The 12813-nt window shown below is 35.0% G+C and overlaps 1 long non-coding RNA gene across 2 annotated transcripts; it reads right to left on the bottom strand.

The window, feature by feature from the left end:
* Positions 1-5054: 5054 nt before the first annotated feature.
* LOC133527219 (uncharacterized) lies at positions 5055-6511 on the bottom strand. Of its 2 annotated transcripts, none has more exons than XR_009800838.1 (2): positions 6404-6511; positions 5055-5234 (listed from the first exon to the last, which is right to left on the bottom strand). It is a non-coding gene; the product is annotated as an uncharacterized LOC133527219 (long non-coding RNA). The 2 variants fall into 2 exon arrangements; XR_009800837.1 differs by having other exon boundaries at positions 6400-6511.
* Between the last annotated feature and the right edge of the window lie 6302 nt (positions 6512-12813).

The following is a 12813-nucleotide window of genomic DNA, read 5'->3' on the forward strand; positions in this document are numbered from 1 at the left end:
TGGCGTTTTATATGGCAGATTATTATAGATATTCGACCATTGACACATCATACAGATAAAATAGATATTTTACAATAATTATGTCAATCAGGTACAATAATTATGGCATTATAGATATAATGCCATGATTATTGTACCTACATATATTGCCTATAAATATTGTATTATTTTGCATCGCATGGCGACCGTGTCTTGATACCGACATCTGAAGTTTTCAAGGCACCATGTGTTAAGTATATAGAAAATAGTTATTGTAACATATCTCAAATATTCTGCATTTGGCTTTTCGTATCATATGGATATCGTAGCCAGGCTAGCTAGCTTAGCTATCAGATTCCAAGTTTTGGTAATGGAAATGCTAACCTTTTATGAGAGAAAATGAAGTATTGTTATGATAAGGTTTATGTAGACTAAGTTTGACACATTCAGAAGAAAATTTAATCTGCTTAAAATTTTCCTTAGTGAATTGCCGTAACAAGTATTTAGTAGAGAAAAGGGTTCATCGTCATATTACGTCACAGCAACCGGGGGAGAAGGAGGTCCTGCCAAGTGTGACAGTACGTATTAAATACCTATCTGTTTCCTCTGAAAAATTGTGATAAGGGGGGAAGTGGGGTCTAAAAAAATCAAAATTTTGTGTGATGAATTAATGGATGACCCTAAATATTTAATACCAAACAAAGATCCGAAAATTTAATGGTTTTACAAGTATTTCACAAGACCTGACGGACTATCAAGTCAAAGACATGAATTTAACAAGAGAATTTAGTCGCTATTAAGTTAACATATTATTACCCATAAAAAAAAAACAAACAAACCGAACCCGCAAGGCTGTATGTAGCAATAAAATCGTGTGAAGGCCTATTTTCCTAGGATCAAGACTTCATTAATATCTGCGGAAACGTGTAACAAGATTACCACAAAGTTCATGTATCAAAGTTCAGCCGGCGTGGATCTAAGCGCGGCCATTAGGTACTTTATGGTCTCGACAAGCATTTGCGTTTAGACGACAAGCTGGCGTGGGCGCGTGCAACAGTTTATTATTTTATCGCAATTGTGGTCTTGGTGTTTGCTGTCGGGTTAAGTGCTGTAGCTTTATATAATGCTTGTTTGGCGCCAAAGTGTTGATTATGCCGGAGTTATGTTAATGTGAGCTGGATGTTGCATTATGAGGATGATCTGCGAAGTTAGAAGTTAGGCTGCTAGTTTTGGATTACGGAGTTCGTTAAATATTCGCGTTGTCTAGGGCTAACTAGATAGGAATTAAACATAGCGAAATTTCAAGTCAAATCAATTAAATAACTTGGCAATACATTGTCTTGAATCTTAATTTAATTCTCGTAAGAATCAACCTTGACGAAAATTAGATAAGTGAATACAATTTATGTTTAAAAGGGTTTGGAATATTACGTATTTTTGTATCTATATTGCCATGCGCCATTGTATAAACTTACACCTGAGGGAAAGACTAGATGATCATCAGTAAATAGTTGTCCTAATGTCATAAATGATCTAAAGGTTTACTTTCTGTTACAAAACATCTAGCATTACCCTAATCTAGAAGAATTCTAATAATGTAATATTCCGCGATTAGATACTAATATCTGTCAAAAGGCAAATTACTTTACACAAGCTTTAACCAAACGCTTTATCTGTAGAAAATTAATGTAAAACGAAACCACTGATTTGACTAAAACTAGCGCTTAGCCGGAAAATTATGCAGTAACTGTCGTTTAGTTGGTTAACGTCCTATTAAAGTATAATTTCTGCTGAAAGCGTATTAGTTATACTTTATGGAGAATTTTATATTACACATATATCTAATGGTGACTTTTGTATGTTGCTTTTCCCTTTTGATTAGGATATTATGTATGTAATACCTATAATAATCACGTATAATTAAAATAGTGTTTTATACCTGGTATTTAAGTTAACACTGTAGAAGTTAAATGTGTCGTTTCCAAGCAAAAAGTCCCACTTTATCGCTTGCCATAAGGACGCTTTGACAGATTATTCGTATAAAGATACAACAAATCTTGTCGTTACGGTAAGTGACAAAGTTGTACCTTTGACTAGACTTCAACACAAATATGGACTATGGCTACTTAGATATTGTAAATAACACATTTGATTTATAAAAAAATACGCAAGTGCAGAAATATGGACTACGTAGTATTTAAAGAATGACCTTCAATGGAAATCAATTTAAGAACTGGGCCAGTTTGCCAAATAAAAATAATAATAAAAATTATCTTGGACATCCGACTCGCCCGAGTCATTATTTTATATTAATTACAGTTTTCCAGTTTTCATTGATCCTCTATGTTGGTACCTACATATTCCATAATTCTTAATATGAAGTTTATTTAGTTTGTACTGTTGATTTTCAGAATATGACAACATCCGAGTTTTTTTATTAAGGGTTTCTTGATTGGTAAATATCAAATGATATTTCGTACAAAGTTCCGAAAAACTCATTGGTACGAGCTTATAGAATTGACGAATATTTGATTTGTGTAAACTAATAAATAATAATGATTATAATATTTTGTAAATCTTAGATATAAATTAATTAATATTAGGTATATAATTATAATGCATGGTTTATTGTTCTTAACTTTTTATATACTATACTTAGTTATAGTAACCTATCTAGTTAATAAGGAAAATTTGCATGTTTCGTGAAGTAAAATGTACGCACTTTAAAAATTACTTACAGTCCAACTATTTACACTACATTTTCAAATAAATATACCTGTATATCTGCAGACTTGGGAGAAATGGAAAGTTCACGGGTCCCCACGCAACCGATCTGCATTTTGATGAGGATCATTAGTCAGTTTGTCTTATTGATGGTAATGCGCAGTTAGGGCTGCCACGTGGTGAATACAATGGTAGTGATTCATGGTATCGAAGAGCTGACAACCTTTTGCATAACCTAGCGGTACTATTTCCGGTCACAAAATCTTGCTGGTGAAATATATCCAGGACATTTATAAATGAATACGAAGCGGCTCCCTTTTTAGTTTGGGTCTACAGTTGGGCTAAGATGGTCGTCACTATATCGTGTGTCACCATGCCTGTCACGTTCTAACAAGTGCGATGTAGTATAAAAAAGGTACGGAACCCTTCGTGCGCGAGTTCGACTCGCACTTGGCCGGTTTTATTTCTTTTTATTTAGAGTTTCACGTGATATGCGTCTTACTAACTAATGTGGCCTGTGTGTCAGTATTGTTTAAATTACTTAGGGCCTGTTTCACAATGTCCAAGTAAAGTCCTGAATAAGCTACATGCCACTTATCTGACGAATAAAGTTAACGTTGGCCTTTCACAATTTTCTAATGAGCTTAACTGGACATAAAGTGCGAAGTTTTGCAAGAAGATTTATCGGGCAGTTAATTATTTGTTAATTAGCTATCCAATACTTAGACATCGTGAAATAAGCACTTGGTAGATTTTTTTTAAATTCTTGAATTACGCCGTTTGTCATGTTAGTAGTTACTGTGACTTTTATTAAGCAAACATAACATTAGAATACCAACTGCAGTATATTATCGTGTCCAAAATTTAACATTGGTTAGTGCTAACGCTCGTCGGATTATGGTCTATAAAACTGTCTCGAACAATCGTCAACGATTTGTTTATTGAAGTCTAATCTCACCGAAATGACGTGTTTAGGTAATAAAGTAACATAATTATACCATGGAAAGGCAATGGCGTTATAACTAAGCTACTATAAAATTCAAATTTAGCGAAAGATACGAGCGAGTTTGGGAAGGTTAAGCTTTAAAGTAACAGACAGAAATAAATTCTTCAAGGCATATTTCAAGTGGAGTAAAAGGGTTTATGATCCGTAGATTGTGTCATTCACGATGACGCGCGAATTTGACAAATCTAGCTTTTAATCGCAGGATAATACGAACCAAGGCTCGCATTCTAGCGAATGACACGATCTATATGTAGCTATATGTCATACATATAATGTGTATCAAAGCCCACGATCTAAAACACTACAGAAACTTCTGTTGAGAAAATATAACTACATAGCGAAGACTGAGGGGTCAAACCCGATAACTCTAATTCACGTCATTCAAAGTTTAAATTTCAACAACCCATTTGTTCGATTTATCAGGTTTGACTGCGCACCCTTCGGATTAGAAGCACTCCCAAATATATATGAAGGGGGGGAATTATCTCTGCAGCTGGCTGTACATAGGTAGGGTTTTCCCTGCCAAAAAATATGTACTTGTTTCACAGTGCGTTTCTATTACATATTTACATACAAGATGTCTCTGATGTTGTGGTTTTCATTTCAAGGGCCTTTCGAACACACGCTCCTGTTGACATAACGTATGCTTAATTAAACACTACTAATAACATAAGGATTACACTATATTAAAGCTCACTTAGAAAATGATGGGATATTTTAGAAACAAACAATAGACGTAAATGAGACCGATATATCGTGGATATTTTAAGTTTCGTTATGGATATAAAGATGCCACTCAGCGCATACGGCATGGGCTAGAGACTATGATGGGTACAAGCCTCGAGCGGCAAGCGTGGTAATTTTGAATACAAAACTATCTAAAGTTAATTCGATCACTTTTTACAAATCCGTACTACGTATTATCGTTTATTCTAATATTATTATACAAAAAGAATTGTACGTACAAATGGCGAACTTACCTAATAAGTTGCAGTGCCCTTGCAGGGTTCATAGCTGATCTATATTTTGATGTACGATTTTATGTCCCTTACCTAACTATGAAAGTAATATATGACTAATTACTGATTACTGAATAGCATTATATGCTTGCTTCGCACAAGTCTAAATAGAGAGTGTTCATAAAATAATAAAAGCTATACGTAGCTATAATGTAGCTGTAACTTGTTACTCGCAAGCAACTTAAGGAGCAATATAGCTTATAGTGAAGAAACAAAACATTATATGTACCAGCTTGCAAAAATCGCAATGGCAAAACGGCATAGTTAAGTATCTGTTTGCATAGAAAATACAAAAGATAATGTATACAACTTAAACGAATAAAAAATAAAATTAAGTACAAGATTCATGTTTTAACTTTTAAATCAAATTGTATTGCCACAAATGTCGCTCATTTTCATTGTTTTTCTTCATCAATCGCTTGCGCTTCTAATTTGCACCATCATTCGCCCCGTTCACATCCAATTCAAGGTTCCGATTATTCTTATTGTTGCATCATTCCCAATAGCTGAAACAGACGTTTAGTAGTAATTAATTAACTTAATTGCATCGTTTTCCGCCTCATTAATACAGTGTTCGGTATCTTTTATTGCATCCGAATATCTTTGTGCCGACTCCCACGTCCCACGTATTTAATGGTCGGGAAGTGTGTAAGTATAAAGGATCTTTTGATTGATTGGCTATGGTTTTTGTGGTTAAGGATTTAATTCACAAATCGTCAGGTGACAACCAAAACTCACTAATTACTACCACAAGTTTATAGCCATAGTGAGCCGCGCGGTAATAAAACAACAATTAGTGCGTTTTGGTTGTCATGGCAGCCTTTTGTACTCAGATAACACATTTATGTTAGTACCTAACTATTATTTAGTGTGGATTCACGGTTAAAAAGTGAGATATTAAACAACACTAGTGGCTAAACTTCGCGAACCGTCCTGTCCGTGCCTAGTTGGGCCTGTTTCCGTTTACTTAGCTAACCGGCGGTGGAATGAGCTCCCTTCCGAGGTTTTCCCCGAGGGTCTACAGTATGGGGTTCTTCAAAAAAGGAGTGTACAGGTTAAATGGTCGGCAACGCGCATGTAACACCTCTGGAGTTGCAGGCGTCCATAGGCTGCGGTGACTGCTTACCACCAGGCGGGCTGTATGCTCGTTTGCCACCGTCGTGGTATAAAAAAAAAATAAAAAAATAGGTATCAATTGTTGGAATTATATCTACATGAATATTAATTTAATTATTGACAATTTGACACATTATGTGCACATAAAGAATATTATTACTACATTCAGGGTGTAACAAAAATAGTGTGGATCCATATTCGGTATCGTATTCTGTACCCCTAGTGTTAATATTTTCGACAGCGAAACATGACGTACGCGTTTGCGTTAAGTGTCATTTTGTATGAGATTTTTGACTTTCCAAAACGTCCCGCTTGGCGCGCTGTTCAAAAACCCATACAAAATGAGACTTAACGCAAACGCGTACGTCACGTTTTGCTATCGACTAAATTTACACTAAGGGGTACTGATTAGGAAAAAACATTAAAAAAATAGTGACCCAAAAAAAATTTTCAACGAGTATTTTTCACTTTATTTTTATGGCCAAATTTGCTCGTAGATTTTGGCTCCACACTACAGTAAAAGATGGTGTTATTAAAACAAACTCTCACTCGTACCTACTTGCTATGTCTATCTTGTGATGCGTAGTGCAGCATATTTTCCACTTTATTATTATAGACTGACTTGCTCGTAGATTTTGGTTTAAAGTAAAAGATGTTGCATTTGGTGATTTGGTGTAACAACGCCACACGCCACATATGACTTTGGACGCAGTAGTCGGACACGTTGCCTCTGCGGCTTGTCATCGTTTTGTGTCGCGTTTATTTCTGGATGCACGAGTCGCTTGTCCACGCCTGATCTAAACAATTTGTTAAACATAATACATTTATATGGCACGATTAGGTGCTAGTATTGGATTGGTCGTAACATTAAAATTTAATATAAAACCAACCATTATGTCCTCGTCACGGTCAATGGAAAAGTGGGCCACTTTTTATTTTGTTGTCGTTTTTTCTTTTTTCTCAGTTTTCATATTTGGTGGATAGGTAGACATATACGCCATGATTCCTTACATTTTAGCCTAATCCATATCATATAACATTTTTTTTTATCTGGATCCGCGTACTCGTGGGATAGAGGATGTCCATATCATAGAGTACGTGTAAGCCAACATTGCACTGGCTCGAACAGAACAAAACTGAAGGAGTGTCATTATTTTACATAGAATTTTTACATTGATGATGATATTTCTATACATTTTTACAAATGCCTGTCTGAATTTAACATATTTTTTAAGCCGGGTCGAGACGGGTGTAACGTGTAATATAGCTTTAACGTGTGGACGGCACTGCTAGCGCCTTTGTGTTCGCGCTAAAAACCGACAGCCGATGGATCTGGCATGCACGTTACATGTACTTAATGCTCGTAGTGCCGTCCACACGAAGAATTTCTGTTACATTACACGATGGATTACATTACGTTATACCCGTCTGAACCTGGCTTAATACGTGGTTGCAATGTAAGTTTAAAACTTAACAGGTAGGTACGGTTTTCAGGCCAATTCCAACGTACACTAACATTAGAATGATGTCTAAATAATGTCATTCAGCTATCGTGCATTTCATTTCATACATGTATTCGTGCGACTGAGACACACAATAACTGGCGCAACTAACTAATGTGGGCGCAAATTTTATTTAATATGGTCGCTACGAACTCGTATCGTCTCCTGAAAATCCACTGGCATTCGATCTCTACACGCTATTTTTTCCTTTAGTTATGCTTTTGCTGTTTTGCTTTGCAATGTTACATAATTTGTAATCAGCAGGACATTTAAAGGACTTTCATCACTAAGCACTCGCGTTTCTAGAGAATGCGCAATGAAAATAGCTTGCAGTAGGTACCTGTTCAAATGTATTAGAGAACGTTTGATGTTTGTTAGTATTAGCACTAATTAATATTAATCAATCATCTTAGACGGAGCAACGTTACGTTGCCATTTTGTGTTCTGGACACAGGTAAATGTTGGTATACGTTTTGGTCTCCTTGTTATAACTATAAACACTTACTAAATTAAACAATCTGTTCATACTATAGTTTATGTAAGTATATAGTCGACTTAAATTTTAAATATAATATTCCTATGCCTACGCATCGTTTGCTTTACGTACTAATAGCTGAAATTTGGTCTGAATATCTTGTTTTTTTTTTTTTTATTTGAGTAGCTACAGTAATCTGAGGAGCAAAACTGATTCTACTTTTTACAAGCTTTTATTTAATTCTACCTGTCTCGTTGTCTGTCGGTCTGTAATCAAATCTTGCAAGTTAAATTTAACCCACTTCCCGGTTTTCAATGAAGCTGAAAATTTGCATACATATGTAAGTCGGGTGACAATGCAATATTATGGTACCATCGAGCTGATCTGATGATGGAGACAGGAGGTAGCCACAGGAACTCTGTGATGAAACAACGCAACCTAATTGTGTAAGGGGTTTTTAGAATTGTCTCGATGAGTATTAGTTGCCTGTGGAAAGAAAGCGATAAAAGCTTGTACCAAAAATGAAATACCTGCCTACTCAAAGAGTTTTTTTATACCACTTCGATGGCAAACAAGCATACGGCCCGCTTGATGACAAACAGTCACCGGAGCTGGACTCCTACAACTCTAGGGGTGCTACATGCGCGCTGCCAAACCTTTAAAAAATCTAAAATCATATTTTGCAATAGACAACTAAACAAAAAAGGCAGGCCTTAACTAAATTTAAGATTTAGGAGATAGGTACTTAACTACAGTTTCGATTCAGTCGTCGTGTTATAGCGACGACGACGAAAAAACACTCGAGTGTTAGATATTAATGGATTGTATTTATCTCGATTACCTTACTTAGAACTGACTGCAAATCATCGGTCAATATTATCCTGTCAAGTTTTGTTATTTCAAGTGGTCTAGGCAAAGTGCAGTTTCATTACGGCTTAAATCTTCAGGTACGTAGAAGATTCTTACGCTGTTTTGATTTTAACATTGGAATAGGTTTTAGTCTGAATCGCTTAATGCCCTTGGCTTTGTGATGGCTAAATCTAGACTCTTCAATTGATAAATAAACAGAGCTGTTTAGGAACTAGATAAATATTGACTTACTAGATACCTATTCAGTTAAGATTCTTAGTATTCTATGAGAGCGAGGTGCCTACACACGGTTCCTCACTATATATACTTAACCAAATATATGTTATTTACCTATATGTTACGTGGGATCAAAAATATTTTCGTTGCCTTGTTTCTGACCACTCTGTCGCGTTTGTATTGGTGGCTTCTATCAAATAAAAAAGTCGAGTACTATTGCATGGATTTATAGCTATAGATTTTATTTTACTCGAAAAAATTAAAAACTAAAAATCACCCTTAGAAAAACTACACTGTCACATTTTTTTGGGGACATAAAAACAAGACAATGATATGAATTGACCCGCGTACAAGTTCCGCAATATCAAGCAGTGAGCGTGTTAAACAATATAGTTTTGACTGCCACATATCGAAAATGCTAAAGTCCTCAAACTTTATTGCACTGATTTGACGATTTCAACATAATTTAAGAGGAAAGATTAGTGGTCATTTTTCCATACAAACGTTCTCGACATTATCCTCTCTGAATTTTGTCTCTAGATGAATATAATTTTTATATGAGTTAAATACTACTAGTACCTGTGTCTGTCCGTTTTTATATACTTGTCTGAGATTTTTACTCTGGAATTTTTGCCTAAGCTGCAGTTGCATTCATTTCAGGAGCCGCTCCCGGCAGCGCGATGGAGATATTTAGTTAAAATTCTCAGATCTAAGAAGGGGCTCAGCTAGTCTTTCCTCTTAATCACTACCTATAATTTAAATTGTCGATTGTCCTAAGCAATTTCGATATGCATTGATATTCGAGTAGGTAGGTAAAGCTGGCCTAATACACACTAGGGTATGCCTGCGCAGTTTTATCAACTGTATAGGTAAAACGGTTTACTTACTTACTACTGAAGCGCTGGGGAGCGCAATTCGCTCCTATTTGTGTTTTTTCAGATTTTTTGGGCAATTTAATTATATCTACGTAGTGACACGAACCTAGCTATCGCTATAGAATCGAAGTTTCGTTCTTATTTTAAAAAGACAATTTGATTTAACATGAAATTTGAACATTCAAGGTTTACATACAAAACTTCTACTGACTCTAATTTATTTGTATTGCAATTTCTAGCTAAGAATACTATTCATAGAAATATGTTCCTGCCAAGTTTCATGTACCTATTTAAGCATGTCGTTTTAAAATGGAAGTGTAGCTAACTTCGACTGTATGCGTGTGGCTTTTAACGGCGAGTTCGTGTGACTCTTAAGAGGGAAGTATACCACGTGATAGTACATACAAAAAAAAAAGTTTTTCCACCTTTAAATATTTTCCATTCTCCATGATTTATTAGTATGTTATTGACACAAACATTTATAGGCTTTCCTTTTTTTAAAATTTGCAAAACATATAAACCTAGAATATAATATGCTAATAAAGCGATTGACATCAAAGTGATTTGTTAAAATTTAGTAAGTGGAAACCGTTTTCTCCCAAAATGGAGTTTCATAGAAAATTTCCGTTATTTCATTAGATTCAAAAATCTATTATTCCTTCTTAGTTCTTAGCAAATACGGAAATCAGTGTAGATTATTATGCCAGGCATTTAATAAGGTGCTTCGTGTAATAAAATTACATTTTAATTAAGTAATTGCCTGAAACTTGTAAATACCTAATAAAGGTTTCCGGCATTCACTACTGCTAATAGTGCTGATTGGCAGATAAATATTATTTATTTTATTATACATAATTGCCGCTTTAGATTAGTGGCTCGTGCCAGTCGTGCCCTACTGAGTCGGAAAATTAATTGTCGTTGTAAAAAATCAAACAAAAGGTTACTATGGTTACCATTTTACGACTATAGTCAAGTCACATTTTTTGTATATTTTTTTCTATTTGCTTATTTGCTGTAACTATTTTAAACATCAACAAATTCATCGTAACATCCTCTCGTGACAACCCCGAATGATTTTCGTATAAATATTGTGTTTTAGACAGTGTTTTATTTAAAGTGAATTCCGTGAAGGAATAAAACCAAACTAGAGTCAGACCAATATAAGTTGGCAGCGATTTTGACAGCCCAGACCGTGCAAGTTTTATTTTACACGTCAAACTTCTATGAAATTTCAACGTTTACTTAACACTTGCACAGGCTGAGCTATCAAAATCCCATCAAGGCCTTCTTTCCCTTTTAAGTACCTAATACTTAATTCCTAGGGTTATTTTTCAATTTGAACACTTTCAATTTTATAATTTATAGTATACCAAATACCATATAAGTAAATATCATTCGATTAACTTATTTAATGTTTACATAAACATCTAAAATATATCTTCCGCGCCGTTGATTGAGCCACTAGTAATCCACCATCGCCCTATTTCACACCGGAGGAAACCTTTACGGTTATCTAACCTATTACACTTCCCTTTTGCAAAAGGGCACATCTACATATAAAACCCATTGTAGATAAGCTTTTTCGAAAGAAATGATTCTAGTAAATCGAGGCGACAATATTTTACTAGGTCTTAAATTGCAGCAACCGCTAAACCTCTTACTAACAGCCATCTTTACTGACCATTTAGATCTTGTGTCTTTATATATAAGGTTTATGAATTGTCAGCTAACAGACGATGGTATCAGTGGCCCCAATGTGATCCTACATTTATTAGTGTAATTTGAGAGCTTTGGCATTTGAGCAGTGAAATCTCTCATCTCACTTAAATGTTGCTGACTTTATATGAGTAAATAACTTGGTATACAGAGTGAATAAAACTAACAAGATATGTTTAGGTGGGGAAAACTGGAAATGAAAACTGTGTTGGAAAATAAACAAAATATGTCAATAGTTTTTCAGATATCAGCCAATTCTTCAACAGAATGATTCCTCAGTCGTTCTTTAGATACCTTAAGTAAAATAAATTAAAACTTTTATTTTATTCATAACGGTACCTCCGTGATCTCCATTCGTACCTTTCTTACCGGGTTCAATTTCTTTTTGGTTGGTATTACTAATTAAAAAGAGTTTTTTTATTATTTATTTCAGGTGTTAATGCTCTGGTTCTTCTGAAAATTTTGGTTGTCTTTTATACTTTTAATTATTAGTGTCTACAGACCCATTTACACGTTCACCTGTATATCGGAGTTCCGGCAATCTTCCGCTCAAGTCCAGTAGTTTATTACCTGTCGAAGTAGTTAGGTTAATACTTTGATTCGCTACGCAGACTAATGTTATACGATTATTAACAGTGCATTGGTACCTAGTTGTGTTTCCTCTATCTTGTCTTGATAAAATTTAAAACTACTTATCATTTCGCACAAATAAATTTGGATACAATTTGGCATTAAAATGACGTACCACATGCCATTACACAAGTAACAGTAGGTTCGATTCGAGTTCGAGACGATTCGAGAAATCATCCTTTTAAAGGATGTTCTAAGAGAAGAAAAAAGTTAGTTCTAAAAATGGGGAGAGCGGACGAAGTCTTGAGCTGAAGCTAGTTTTAATTAATCAATGTAATTAACATACTAGTCGTAATCGTAATCGGTTAATCGTTTCGATTGTGCAGACTCGGTAAGTCCTCGATCGTAACAAGGCTATTACTTACAGGTCAGTGCTGTTCGACAATCGATAGCATCGATAAGAGCTCGACATCAACTATCGTGTTTCATCGATGCTTAGGGAAGTAATGGCAGTTCTCGGTTCCTTATTTGAGATGTGTGATTGTGTTTATGAATGTGTTGGCGAATAGTGCGGTCGAGAAAAACGTCTATACAAGAAAATTAATTTAATATACGAGTATAATTACACGTTCTATTGTCATTGTCTTAGAGGCGAAAGCTTACTGTCAGATAAGGTTGATTTGAGTAAGATTGTCTGATATTTATTTTTTATCGCATCGTATACTTCCTAATTTTTTATGTGGAA

This window comes from Cydia pomonella, chromosome 17 (genome assembly GCF_033807575.1).
Source record: "Cydia pomonella isolate Wapato2018A chromosome 17, ilCydPomo1, whole genome shotgun sequence".
NCBI lineage: Eukaryota > Metazoa > Arthropoda > Insecta > Lepidoptera > Tortricidae > Cydia > Cydia pomonella.